Source organism: Salvelinus sp. IW2-2015, linkage group LG18 (genome assembly GCF_002910315.2).
Source record: "Salvelinus sp. IW2-2015 linkage group LG18, ASM291031v2, whole genome shotgun sequence".
Lineage (NCBI taxonomy): Eukaryota > Metazoa > Chordata > Actinopteri > Salmoniformes > Salmonidae > Salvelinus > Salvelinus sp. IW2-2015.
The window spans coordinates 10,300,087-10,313,357 of NC_036858.1; the positions used below are offsets into that span (position 1 = coordinate 10,300,087).

The window sequence follows — 13,271 nt, forward strand, 5'->3', positions numbered from 1 at the left end:
ACAAAGAGGTCCTCTATCACTATAGAATGAAGCATCCCTCTCTATATCTCAACCCTCCCTTCAACACAACAATGCGTCAGACACGGATAGCTTTCTATACTGATCTGCAGCCTAGAGGGATGGACGTATGCAGCCATGGATGCMACCAGGAACATGGTCTTGGTAGGTCCAACTCCAATGGCTACACTCATTATGCAGTTTAAGACACTGATCCTAGAGCRGTGTAGAATGCAGAGAGAGGCGCTGACTGGGGCTGATCTAGGCCTTCTCACTCTCTCTCRCTCTCTTTCTCTGCCCTCCYYCAGSCTGCCTGTCTCACTTCCTTCCTCTTCTGGACCAGGGTCTTTTTCCCCCTACTCAGAAGAATAGAGCCTTTCTTCTCAGCTGCACCCCGGCCAAGCCTACCTCTGCTCTGGCCTCTGGGTTCCTCCTGGCAGCCCTGGGTTCCAGAGGCCTACACTAACAGACAGTGGAATACAGCTTCAGGATCACTGCTTTTCCAGACTTGTGAACCTCTTGATGTCCTTATGTGATATAGCCAGGTAAGTTACTAAGAAAAGATCCTATTTGACATTATTTCAAAGACCTGGTAATCGTAACTACGATCTTAAGACCTTTGCTACAGCACTGCCCTTGTACAGAGTCCCTGGAAAGAYACCTTGGCTTCTGATGAATGTGGACTTCTGACTTGGTAATCTCTACCTACGGGTCAGTGAAATGGGGATTTTCCGATTGATATAATGTTTTTGGAATCCRGTTTGATTGTATTTCAGATAAAGCAAGCAATCTTGTGTTGTTAGATACAGGCCTATTGATAGTCATTGTGTGTTGTGCAATGGACATGCTTAAATGATGAACACTGAACGGCGCAACATACAAACATTGACAGAGCAATTGAGGTAAGCCACAACATACACACAATGGTTGTTGAAGAACTGGCCAAAACACACACAGAGCTGACTGTAATCGAACCAGTGTTTCAGCTGACACGCCCAGACAGACAAACAGAAGAGAAAGATGGCTCTAGACATTAAATGAGAACTGAGAGAACAAATGAAAGAGACTGAGAGCATAATTAAAGTACACTACGGTACACTACCCCAACAACCACAGCTAATTCTCTGACAGGTCAACACAGGCGGTGACTGGCTCATTCTCCTGCAGCCAGCCATGTGTGAGCCCTCTCATGCCGTCATGCCACGCGCCACTGGGCATGGCTAACACCGAGACGCCGTGTCCAGGTTGGCATTGTGTGCCCAGGCTGGCATGGTTGCCCATGCCCGAGGGCCTGTGGAAGTGGTGGGCAGGCTGGTAAGCCTGGCAGGTTGGCTGGTGGCACCTCCCCTGGCACTAGAGAAGGAGCCATTGTGCCATCCTACAGGGCAGAATGCTGCTGTGTGCACTGCCCGCTCCATTGTTCACACGTCAATTGGGGGTCTTTGTATGAGAAGCACAGACGGGCCTCCCCTTCCACTACATACCCTGGGCCAACACAGTGAGCTTCCCACTTAAAGTGCACGTGTACAATGTGATCTGGGGGAATGTAAACAATTAACTACCAGTTGGGAGTGTTCCATCTATGYCTGTGATCTCAGCTGGTTAGGAGTTGACAGCAACAAAAAGAAAAATTGCTGAATGCGAATCTACGTAACACTATATAGGCTACTGTAGACCTAACAGGTTTCAGACGGGACYTGGGAAAATACTGAAGTCCAAAACCGAGAACATCACTAGGGAGTGTGATTTTGTCATTGTGGTTTGGTTTCCATCSACATTCAATAACGTCATATATATTAGAGAAGAAACACAACGGCAGACAAAGAAACAATCTGTTTGCGCTATATTACCGAACATTCAATTGGGTAAACAATGTTCCACCCAAACAGTCCGTCAGGCCGTTTCAACAATACAGACAGTGTCCTGGTGTTTTCCGAACCTCTGYGGTTTTAATAAATAGACATTATGATTCATGTCCTATTCCATCCTRGTCTCTTCAGGATCAGAGGGCATCTGTCCAAAAACAGAATCAATTGTGRGCGTATTATGATGAGAGACACATCTGTGGGAGAGTATGTGTGACACCACTGGATGGGTRAGTGAGCCTCATTCCAGGGGATTTCAATAACAACGCAGGGAGATTACTACAAAGATAAACAAACAGACTGGAGTGGGAGTCTAGACTAAACGTTGGGTGGCTGTTTCTGGGAAGGTTGAGAAACGTTGTAGATCCCGGCTAGGGTCTTTAGAAAAACTGGAGGTGGGTGGGAGGGTACTATGGCAACTCTAGCGTCAGAGCGTGAGGGTGTTGATGTCAGCATGTCTCAGCGCTCCTCCCCTCTCTCCCTCCTTCTCTCCCTTCTCCTCCGGTTTCCCGGCAGCTCAAGGGAGGAGTCCTGCTGGAAGGACATGAATGCTGTGGGTCATGCCAGTCAGACACTCTTCAACTCACAGCTGGGCCCAMAGCAGAAAGAGGGAGAGGGAGGATGAGAGGTAGACAGCGAGAGAGTACAAAAAAGTACAAAAATGTATGTGCTTACCAGGATTGAGGGCAATTACATTTACATATTACCTCYGCACCGGTGCCCCCGCACATTGACTCTYTACCYMTACCCCCTGTATATAGCCRCGCTATTGTTATTTACTGCTGTTCTTTAATMATTTGTTATTCTTACCTCTTACTTTTTGGAGGGGTATTTTCTTAAAACAGCATTGTTGGTTAAGGGCTTGTAAGTTAGCATTTCACTGTAAGGTCTACACCTGTGGTATTCGGCGCATGTGACAAATACATTTTGATTTGCTTTGAATTCCATTTCAATTCAGGAAGTACACTAAAATTCCAATTCTCTTCAATGCTTTTCAATGAGGAAAACATTTCATTGTAATTTGGTTCACTTTTTGAGTTGACTGCACTCTGGATAAGAGCATCTGCTAAATTACTAAAATGTCAAATGAGAGAGAGAGACTAGGGAGAGAGACAAGCAGAGATCAGAGAGAGAGACCAGAGCGAGACCAGCCAGAGAGACCAGAGAGAGAGTGGGAGATACCAGAGAGCGGGAGAGACCAGAGAGAGAGCGGGAGAGACCAGAGAGAGACCAGCAAGAGAGTGGGAGAGACCAGCGAGAGAGTGGGAGAGACCAGAGAGAGAGAGAGACACCAGAGAGAGAGAGAGAGACTCGAGAGAGAGAGAGACAGAGAGAGAAGAGGGACCAGAGAGAGAGAGAGACCAGAGAGAGAAGAGAGATCACTAGAGAGAGAGAGACCAGAGAGAGAGAGAAGCCCTACATGTAGATTGAGATCAAGTAGAGAGTCTTATATGAGAGATTTATGTATGAGTGTATGTTTTGTACTCGAGATGAATGAGAGAGAGACAGATAGAGGATTTAGTAGAGAGAGAGACCAGATGAGATAGTGAAAGGTTGGAGAAGGGAAAGTGTGTGTATTTAGGACTCAAGATTAAGGTGTGGCCAACATTTTGGGACTGTTGCTTTCACTCACTTTTCCTTGACCTCTCCTGCCCTCTTCTTTTTACACCGCTTTTCCCAATTTCAGTAACTTGTGCCTGAGGTAGTTGATTGGGACTGGGCCTCCTTACACAGTACAAAAAGCGGAGAAGCGATACCCTTTGAGCTACACCACAAGCTAGACCACAAACAATCAATCTCAAGAGCTACCTTGGGCTTTGAGCTTGTTGAGCCACTGTACAGTCTACTTCACTATGACTGTCTGTCCCTACCGTTCGTATAAAGATTCCAATGCCAGCCCATGTGCACACCCCCCTCAGAAGTGAATTACAAGCCGAAGCAAAGCATATAACCGCTGGCCCCAATCTTGTTTGGGTGGGTCTTTTATGGTTCTTTGTCAGTGGTTAACTAGGGTGGGGAGCAATTTTCTCACTCAAGTTTAGTTTAAAGTTTTATTAGTCGTATGTACAGGACACCCATGGTATACATCGACCAATTGAAATGRTTACTTGCAGGTTCCTTCTCGACAATGCAACAATAAGAAATWAGAAATTGTGAATAKGAACATAAAATAAATGGCAGTAGAATAGATMAATACATTTCAGCATAAGCATAATACAGSAACAKATTATAGTKCAAWATTTACACGTGTTTTGGGAAAGYGGGATGGGGYAAAGTGACTAAATTGAGCAGAGTAAGAGTCTGGTAGTAGGCTTGGGTGGTATACCGTATATACCGTATACTAGGGTATTTGAAAATAGCCACAGGATGTTTTTTCAATACCGTCAAAACAAATTCTTTGAAGTTCTTRTATACATTTTAATATTTGCAGGTACTTTTTAAGTGCATGTGTGTGTCTGCAGTCACCTTGTGCAATACGTTATGAGATCAATCAGATCAAGTTCTTCATTTCGCCTGTCACATTATGAAGATTACCGTGGTTCCCCTGAACAGGTGAGCCAGTCACGTGCTTGTTTGTAAATAGCKCAACGGGAGAAAATGGGAGCAGGTGAGTCCTATTGACAGGGGTGGCGTTTTCTATTAACATATGTCATTTAGAAGACGCTTTTATCCAAAGCGACTTAGTCATGCGTGCATACATTTTTACGTATGGGTGGCCCCGAGAAAAGTCKGTGATTTTCTGCTTCAACGGAGTGATCAGGGACGCGCAACGATAGTTTTCCTTCACAGATAATGCATTCGTGCAACACGTTCGACAGAAAATATCTTCATTTTCATCAGATGACAACAGAAGTGCAAAGCTATTTTTTGCTGGCAGCCACACAAGTAAATGAGCTTCCAATGAAAACAGCAAGGTCTTTTTGAWAGAACAACGCATGGCCATCACATTTCTAATGTTTATCAGAGAAACAAATGTAGCCAGCTACATTTTCTAATGTTTTGCTTAAAAGTTAATCTTGCATTTTACCAGAGAAAATTAGATACACATCAGTCATAACAATGTCTGCAGATAGATAAGAATTCACACAGGCATTCTGAGTGGAGAAGCAACTGAACCACACTATTAGTCTGATGCCAAGCAGAAATGACAACAAGAAGCATTTTAAATCTGCTTTTACAAAAAAGTAAGTGGCTGAATTAATAAGGTGGCGGGACATCCTATTGTGTTAGCTTTCTGKCGTGTCTCCTCCGAGCAGAGCACGCAGGCCCGTTACTCTAGCGACTCCAGTCTCCACACAGACACAGTGGATACATGCTGCTCCAGAGCCAGTACTGTTCTTCCTTCATACAAGCAAGTGTGGGGCCTCCCGAGTGGCGCAGCAGTCTAAGGCACTGCATCGCAGTGCTAGAYGGGTCACTACAGACCCACGTTCGATCCCGTGCTGTATCACAACCGGCCGTGATCGGGATTCCCATGCGCACAATTGGCCCAGCGTCGTCCGGGTTAAGGGAGTGTTTGGCCGGGGGTGCTTTACTTGGCTCATCGCGCTCTAGTGACTCCTTGTGGCAGGCCGGGTGCCTGCAGGCTGATCTCTGTCGTCAGGTGAACGGTATTTCCTCCGACACATTGGTGCGGCTGGCTTCCGGGTTAAGCTGGCGGGTGTTAAGAAGCGGGTCATGTTTCGGAGAACGCATGACTTGACCTTCACCTCCCGAGCCCGTTGGGGAGTTACAGCAATGAGACAAGATCAAAAATMTGAGAGAAAAAGGGGTTAAAATATTTAAACTGACGGAAGTTTTGTTGTCTGAAGAGAAAGCCTTGAATTGTACATCTTGTCTCGTACAATAATTGGTTCCTGTAGGTGCTGGGTAGAGATGTGAGGGGGAGACGGTCATGACCCCCTCCTCAGACCTTTTGGCAGAACGCCCAGAATATGTTCTATAAGTTAAGATAGGAGACGGTGCCAGTCACATGCAGGAGCCAAACGTTAATTATGAAATCATTATGAATCATGAATAATGTAAACCATGCAAATATAACTTGTCTATGTAAGCAGTATATAACAGAACTAACGGGACTCCCCCGGAAGAGCTCCCGACCGACGTGTACTATGGTGCATTAAGTTTGTTGGAACCTCTCCAGCTTGCTGATAATAAAGAATGATTCAATTAAGTTTGACGTTGAGTCCCTGGTGGTAATTTCCACAACACAAATATGCCTCAAAACTTTGTTCATTTGCACATTTTCATATTCTCTTGTAAAATGTCCAAACTCACCAAAAATGGCATTCGGTAGCTCCTACCGATATACTGTATGTATAACTTTATGAGCTGCATAGCCTGTCTTTGCAATTAGTTTATGTTCTTTTGCGCTCTTTAGCATATTTAGCAAGCAGGCTCCATGGAAATTTGCAATTTCTTTGTGCTAATTTTGTTAGCATTCTGGTAATAGATGCCCAATGGCCGTTTTAGCGTTTTTCTGGCGCCCACTTGTGTACTTAGCCGATAATACCATAAATCCCGGAATGAGAGAAACGGTGTGACGACATGAATATCTAGATACCGTCCAACCCTATCTGGTAGCAGCAGTTGTGATGTGTGTGTAGCATGAATGTATGTGTGTGTGTATGTCTGTGTGGGCGTGTGCATGAGTCAGTGCATGTGTGCTAAGGTGTGGAGAATCAGAGCAGGTGGTCAGTCCAGTTCAAATGTTCAGCAGTCTGATGGCTTGTAGATAYYAACAATGAAAATCCTTAAAAATACAGATAAAGAGAAMAATGCAACCTAACAAATGTACATATATAACATAGCATGGTGGTCCTAAGAGACCTCTTTAAACCAAATAACCTCTAGAGCCTATCCCCTAGACCAAGGGGTGGCAYCGTACAGGCCCGCCAGGCACTTTAATCCGGCCCACGAGACATAAAAAAAATAAAAATTTAAAAAATGTTGTTGCCCTTTTTCTCCCTAATTTTGTGGGATCAAATTGGTAGTTAAAGTCTTGTCCCATTGCTGCAACTCCCATACGGACTCGGGAGAGGCAAAGGTCAAGAGCCGTGCGTCCTCCGAAACATGACCCAGCCAAGCCGCACTGCTTCTTGACACAATGCCCGCTTAACCCGGCCGCACCAATGTGTCAGAGGAAACACCGTACACCTGGCGACCGTGTCAGCATGCATGCGCCCGGCCTGCCACAGGAGTCGCTAGAGCGCGATGAGACAAGGAAATCTCTGCATGCCAAACACTCTCCTAACCCGGACYACGCTGGGCCAWTTGTGCGCCGCCTCATGGYTCTCCCAGTCACGGCCAGCTGTGACACAGCCTGGGATCGAACCGGGGTCTGTAGTGACGCCTCAAGCACTGCGATGCAGTACCTTAGACCGCTGCGCCACTCGGGAGGCCCCCACAAATTGATTTTAACAAACAATTGGTCCCCCAAAAAATGCAGCCCTCTGTTGAATTCCTGATGTGGCCCTCYYGCCAYAAKGTTTGCACACCCCAGCCCTAAACACTTGTGTACAGCTGAAAGGATTGGAATGGCATATTTAAAAACAAAACAGCGCGAGGTGGAATTGTTACCATATTACTTCATCATTCCAAACCTTCAAAAGATGCCTAGGGGTAAAAGGAATAGGACACAGCCAGTGTTATCGCCAAGGATCTAGTATAATAGACAACACAACACGTGCTGGCTGGCTGTTATCAGTGACTGTGACCTTGTTGGGGATTTCCAGTAATCAAGACAGGGATAATCTCTGGCTGTTCCAATTTTCTCTCTCCCCATGAATTTACCACCAAGCAGTGTTCTGCTGTCCCTGTTTAGACTGATTGAATGATTTACAGCTTATCTGGCCCAGTGCATGGTGGGTACGACCTCTCCGGGATTACAATTTTTTCACCCTTTATGGGGCTGTTTCACAGAGAGAAATGGAAACGGGTGATTCTGGGATAAATTAAGATTGTCTACTGGAAGTTAAGGGTTATTTGAGGACATMTTGGGTCATTCCAGCCAATGCTACTTCAAAGGAAACCATAGTTCTGGAAAAGTGTTTGAATCCATTGAAGAGATATTCACTTCAAAAACGCCCATTACTGGTCAATATTTATATGTACATATTCTTATTCACTCCTTTACACTTGTGTGTATAAGGTAGTTGTTGTGAAATGGTTAGGTTAGATTACTTGTTAGATATTACTGCATGGTCGGAACTAGAAGCACAAGCATTTCGCTACACTCGCATTAACATCTGCTAACTATGTGTATGTGACAAATAACATTTTATTTGATTTCATAGATATAAAACACATATTTAGTCACAGGCATCAACAGACAAATCTCCGAAATCTAGACATCGCCGAAGACTTTGATCAGCTGAACGACAACTACGAGTCAAAGTACATACTATATCTGATCCGATACAAAATGTTATCTTATGGCCAACTGGCCATTACACCTGAATGAAGCAATCCTAACATCGATCACGCCCACTCTCTTCACAGCCATCTATGGGCCTCCTTCTCCTTCAGCTCTTGTCAAACATCTGAGGACTGCATTAGGAGATTTTCCATTGCTTTGTAAACTGTTCCTTAGTGCTAAAGAGAAGCTCCTAGCTCCCACTCCAGCCTGTCTGCCTGGGGCCTTAAACACAACACTCCCAGCCCTTGGCCCACAGACAAATCAATTTTCACAAGCACATACTGTAGGAGTGGATCTGAACTCCCCCTCTGTACCATAGTGCAGCTACTGCAGCACAGCTGGCGCAGAGCTGACTGGGTGAGATCACGACAGTACCTCCCCTTCCCTCTACTCTAATGACAGCACGTCTGCAGATTTACGATAGCAATCAGATGGGTTAGCAACTAGTGTTAGCGGCTCTTCTGGCTCTATAGGGGAGAGGATGCAGCTGAGAGTCCTTTACTTATCAATGGTTTGGGACAGATGTTAGGATGTGACAGGGAAACTGCAGGACATGACACACCCAGTGTTGAAAGGGTGAGAGAGAGAAACAAACAAGGTAACCTTCCCACTATTATGAAATGAGCCATTATTTATGAAATGAACCATTATTATGAACCAATCATTTGATTAGGGACTGGAGTTTCTCCTGACCACGTGACTAGGAAAACCTCTGGGTCATAGGTCGTATATTGTAGGCCCTTCATATGATGACAATTACTGGAGGTGCCCATCCAGTCATCTTACACATTCAGTCATAAGAACAKTGAATGAAATGTAGAATAAAGCAGCGGGGCATATTTCGTGTTAACGCGTAAGATATAGCCTAGCATGTGTTCCCATGAACTCTACTTTCATTGGCTCGCATCTGAATACTTAGGAAATGGGAGCCAGGTGTAAACAGCTTGGCTGGAGATCGGGTGGCTGACAGACAGTAGTGTTTCTTTGGGCCTCGGCCCTTTACTGTTTACTACCCTGGCGGAGGAGATCACAGCTACTTCCCAGGCCGATCCTGAGCTAGGGGAGCTCAGCGAGAGAACAAAAGATTCATTTTAATCAGATAACTTTCAATAATTCAATAAAGAGACTTCAGAGAAGGGAGGGGTGGCTGGCTGGCTGGCTGATGGGCCTGGCTGCCGGTCCGATGCGGAACCTGTTTGCACTTTAGCATGTTGGCCAGTCCATTTACCTATTTAAATTCACAGCCAACCAGCTGATGAGAGGATGACGGCGGGCCGCTGGAGAGAAAGAGAAGGCCATCCAAACTGACTCAGACGTTACTCAGCAGGCTATTTCAGGAAAGCACTGAGATTTCTGTCAGGGGTAAAAAAAAGAGGGCAGGAAAAAGCACCAAAACAGACAGAGGGAGTYAGGGAGACAAAGAGAGAGGGAAGGGAGAAGTTAGGGTAGAAATATGAGAGCATACTTAGCTACCGTATAGAGTATAGAGATAGAGGGAGCGTAGGATAGATATAAAGAGAAAGAAAGGAAAAGAGAGAACAAGAGAGAAAGAGAGAGTGTCTAGGTGGGCATTCAAAAGGTGTGTGAAGTGAGTCATGCTGGGGCTGTGATCTGATCTCAGACCTGGCTGTGAAAGCCAGATCCCGCACAGTGCCTTAGGGCACAGAGCCAACAGGTGGACAAGGGAACAAAAGATCTAGAGAATGACATCACCCAGCCACTACACCCACACAGTTTGACTGACACACACACACACACAAAAAGGTCCAATGCAGCCATTTTTATCTCAATATCAAATGTAACCCGTTTCAAGAAGCTYGGCTTATGTCGCAAGTCACTATTTCACAGGAGAGGCATTTGATTTGCTTAATTTTTTTAATGTATTTATCAAAATGCGTTTTTTTGGCAGAAATGCCTTCTGGAACATATGAACTTTCATGACCCTTTTATAACAAACTTGTATGCCATCTGCAAATACGAATGAAATTGTTAAATTACGAGCCTAGTTGGTTTAGAACCTTCTCGCTAGCCATGATTGGCTGAGATAATGGATGGGCTAGACATCTGTAACATGTCTATAACATGAGCTGCTCAGTATGTGTAGATAATCCTTGCTACAGCGMCTTTTATAAAATATATAATGTTAGCCATGTAGAACTGCAAAAGTGTTGCTCCTGRGCTCAACAACATTGCTGCCCAGAATTTAGCAGGCGCTATCGACGAAGATCAATGGGAAACAGTTGTGATGGACTACTTTCTMCACACGGTCAGTGTGAACCGGAGMGACTTGATTCAACAACGGGTCAAACAAGCTGTAGCTAGCTACAAACTAAACTGAAAAAACACGCTGCCGTGAAGCGTTCATCCATGTATACGGGTAAGAGTCTAGCTACCTTTTCAGATATTATACTTTTTATTTTATTTTTATTATGTATACCCCTTTTTCTCCATAATTATATATATATATTTTTTTAAATAATTTTTCTCCCCAATTTCGTGATATTCAATTGTAATTACAATCTTGTCCCATTGCTGCAACTCCCGTACGGACTCTGGAGAGGTGAAGGTCAAGAGCCATGCGTCCTCCGAAACACAACCCAACCAAGCCGCACTGCTTCTTGACACAATGCTCGCTTAACCCGGAAGCCAGCCGCACCAATGTGTCAGAAGAAACACTGTGCACCTGGRGACCGTGTCAGGGTGCATTGCGCCCGGCCTGAGTCGCTAGTGCGCYATGGGACAAGAACATCCCTGCCGGCCAAACCCTCCTCTAAACCGGACGACGCTGGACCAATTGTGCGCCGTCCCATGGGTCTCCCGGTCGCGGCCAGCTGAGACAGAGCGGCCGGCTGCGACAGGATCTCTAGTGGCACAGCTAGCACCGCGATGCAGRGCCTTAGACCACTGCGCCACTCGGGAGGCCGATATTATACGTTTCTAATTTAGTCAAAGTCGTTATCATTGCAAGTTAAAGTGTACTGTTCTCTAGCTAGTGAACGTTAGCTTGCTGGCTCGCTAATGTTATGTGTATGATCTGTCTAACTACATGTCCAAACAAAAGGTTGATGATTACATTACCCATTAAGTTAGCCAGGTGTGTCTGGGGGTGATTACGGCCATCTATTGTATTTCATGATTGGTCTTATTGGTTTAGACAATAGTGACCCATCCCAGCTAGATGTGACTGGGGGGTGGTTAAAGCATTTCTTTCACATGACCCATCAATTTAGACAAGTGTGTCCCGTTAACAGTTGATCACTTGTGATRGGAAAAAAACGATAGTGTTTTATTWTGTCTAAATAGTCGTTGGTTAAATACCTCCATGCACGTTCTCATTGCAAGAAAGATGCAGATTAGAAGCAGCATGCAGAGGGGTGGGTTTGTGTGTCTCTGTGTCCTCAACTTGCAGTGGGCAGCCAAGTTCTGTCACTCAGTCAGAATGTACATTAGCGTTTCATATTTTTTCCCCACCCGTGCCACATTTGTTAGATATTATGCACATTGATAGCTTGATAGCAAACGTCCTCATCGTGTGATTTATCATAGTAGCAGTAAAGCAGCAATCTAAATGATCAGACCGAAAACATGAAAGGAAATGTGATCAGGTGAAATTATAAAGCGAGTGGACAGAGAAATAGAGCTTCACTCTATCCAATTAGAGCAGCAYGATCAACGTTCAGCCCGCCCTTATCTTTATAGACAGGCAAACTAGCCAGTTGAGTTATTTAGACCATGCACATGACTGACTCAAAGACAGTTCAGTATGGTTTAGAAACTGTCACTGACACATGAGAAACATGCTTGCTGGCACCRGAAWWWRTTTTRTRCKAWRKYYWWAWTWKKAAAAAAAATACTCTGATCATAATCGTATCCAGAAAATTGTCCATATCTGTTATGATACTCMTTTTGTCCGACTACTCGGCACACCCTTAGTGTCTGGGTAAGCATCATCTAATAATTATAATATATTTTAGCTGGAGACTTTCTATTTTTGCATGTGACAAATAAACTTAAATTTTATTTGATATAGTGTGTGTTTACCATCTACTCATTGGTTTTTAGGAACATACAACCCACGTGGGTGATTGAAAGATGAACTGAGGTCCACACTCCGGTCGGTTGTAGTAATGCACCATAAAGTTGGTTGCCAACTGTCATATAAAGTCCAAAGAAGAAAAAGAAACCTGAAGGAAGGAGGAGAGATGAGAAACAAATTCAGTTTACCGTTTTATCTGTGGATTATTTGTCAGAGTAGTGGACCTTGTCCATTTCAGGTAAAATAACCCAATGTTTATATCCCAGGACAAATTAGCTAGCAACAGCAAGCTAGCTAGCCAATTGCCATAAATGTTTCATGCTTTTTGACCTGTCCCCAAATTAATATAATTGGTTCAGAGTTTGTTTTGATATTTCAACCTGCGTGTCCTGATTGCTTCTGGTGTGGGTGAACAAAATCAATGCACGCACGGGCGTCTGGTTTGGTCAGCTTGTAAGGCTTAATAGGGTGTGAACGACGCTGAATAGGTGTAGACAAAGAGCTCTCCAGTAGGTGTACCAAAACATTCAAAGGCCATTTTCTCAAAAGTGGGGTTACAAGTTTATCAACATTCAAAGCAAAATTACTTTCCCAGTGTTCCTCAACTGCAGTGAATGATATACCATTTTGCAGCTCTGAGTCTCTACTTTTATGCAATGTAAAAAACAGCACTTCAAAATGTTGTTACATAAGACCGAATCGAGGAGATGGGTCACAAATCATTTCTGGGTAACAAGGACGTTATTGTGGTTGTTTTCAATTACAATGGTCAAAAAGAAACAGTTTCTCCAGGAAGAATTTTGCTAGGACTGTCTGGGAGTGGTCTGAGTGGGGAGGGGGAAAATAAAAAATAGCTGTTATTGGCAGAGAGTTTAGGAACTATTTCTTATTGGTCCCGTGTGGCTCAGTTGGTAGAGCAAGGCGCTTGCAACGCCAGGGTTGTGGGTTCATTCCC

At 44.5% G+C, this 13,271-nt stretch overlaps 1 protein-coding gene across 1 annotated transcript in view; it reads right to left on the minus strand.

Moving 5' to 3' along the window:
• myo1d (myosin 1D) overlaps nt 1-13,271 on the minus strand; it is a 125,967-nt gene that overhangs the window by 96,938 nt on the left and 15,758 nt on the right. The gene's annotated exons all lie outside the window — the stretch shown is intronic.